We start from the raw sequence: 1,569 nt of genomic DNA, 5'->3' as shown, positions 1-1,569 counted from the left end.
GTAGAAGAGAACCTGGTCCTGAAAATGGAACTTTTAAGTATCATCTAAAATTATGACACTGTGCAAATGGACAGATGTACTGTGTGGGTTTGATTATTCTATTAAAATAAACCATCTATTTATAAAGCACATTCAGCCCTACTGCTGCAGATATACGAGAATTTTTTATTTAAAAATTCTTAAGTTTTCTTTCCTCCCACTGCTGAACTACTTACTTGATGATTGCTTGGGTAAAGTCATACCCCAAAGAACTGTAGAGAGTTAGATAATAACCAACAAGCATTAACAACTAAGAAAGGAGGGAAGACAAAAATAAAAAAGGCAGGTAAGTCAAGTCTGTCTCATTTACTCGAAATTGGATACTTTTAAATCCAAATAACCCTCTGTTCACATATATTCATGCATGAACATAGCTTATTTAAGTATCACGCATTGCAAATAGCACTGCTTACTCTCCCTCAGGAACATCAACTATGAGTCTCACAGGAAAAAAAAAGCCTAAGGAAAACAAACAAACAAATGGGAAAAAAACCTAGCAAAGAAACAGCCTGGCTGTTTGAATCTAGGTTGTGGCTAGCAATTACTCTCACAACTGAGTAAGGAATCCCTAAGGAATGGTGTACATTACCCAGTTTCCTTTTGCAACCACAGGGCTGCACAACTCCAAATGCAAATTTGTCAAAAACAAGCAAAATCAAGCCTATCTGAAAACTACAACAGACCACAACTTAGAGAACAATCGCCTTCCAGATTACATCCTCCCTTAACCAGACTGGAGCCTACAAAACAGACACCTTTCATCACATCTTTGAGCTGGCATTACTGAGTTAAGCAGAAAGGATTTACTTCAAAAATATGGTGAAAGATAAGTAAAATGGCTGTTGCCTCACTCTTACTGTTTCAAAGAGTGGTTTGTAACATCAGCTCCCCTTTGATTTCCAGACGTAGATGGGGAAAGTAAAAAAACTGGGAGAAGTACTTTTGTGAACCCAAATCAGTGCACAGAGGGTCTTCAGTACTGAGCATGCAGCACTAAGACTGTTGAAAGAAGCGTTGTACCAAAATAAAAATAATATCTTTATCCAGACTGCAGTACCTCTCATCATTCCCAAGAATCAGAACTGCAAAGAACAAGCATCTTTATACCTACTTCTGTTCATATGCTAAAATACAAGTGTCATGTTATTAACGTAAAGCTTTAACCAGAGACCAAAAATACATTCTATTTAAAAATCTGAAGGGAAAAAAATGAATCACTAAATTAAGGAAATTGCTGTTGTTTGTTTGTAAGAGAAGTCTAGTATTTCAGTTTCCAGAGGTACTATATTAATAGAAATGAAAAGTAATACATATTCTGCTTTACTCATTTGCTATGCAAGACATAAAAAAAAAAAAAAAGAAGAAAATCAATAGCATCGTTTCCTCATCTTGCTAATAAAGCTCACTTGATTTTTCCCTCTTTACCGAATGTTTGGAAGTCAGATTCTTCCAAGACAAGAATGTAGTGCAACCTCAAAAATCACTTCTGTTTGAAGTCTCTGGTCTTTAAAGAGTGTGCTCAGTTTCTCA

The 1,569-nt window shown here is 35.8% G+C and overlaps 1 long non-coding RNA gene across 1 annotated transcript in view; it reads right to left on the bottom strand.

Moving 5' to 3' along the window:
* Positions 1-330: 330 nt before the first annotated feature.
* The window catches only part of LOC108448785, a 2,605-nt gene continuing 1,366 nt past the window's right edge, over positions 331-1,569 (bottom strand). Inside the window, exon 2 of the long non-coding RNA XR_001864807.1 lies at positions 331-1,569. This exon is cut by the window's right edge and continues 794 nt beyond it. This is a non-coding gene — a long non-coding RNA (uncharacterized LOC108448785).

Source organism: Corvus brachyrhynchos, unplaced genomic scaffold, assembly GCF_000691975.1.
Source record: "Corvus brachyrhynchos isolate BGI_N302 unplaced genomic scaffold, ASM69197v1 scaffold87, whole genome shotgun sequence".
Lineage (NCBI taxonomy): Eukaryota > Metazoa > Chordata > Aves > Passeriformes > Corvidae > Corvus > Corvus brachyrhynchos.
Note: the sequence above shows the minus strand (reverse complement) of the source record. Positions and strands in the feature narration are given on the sequence as shown.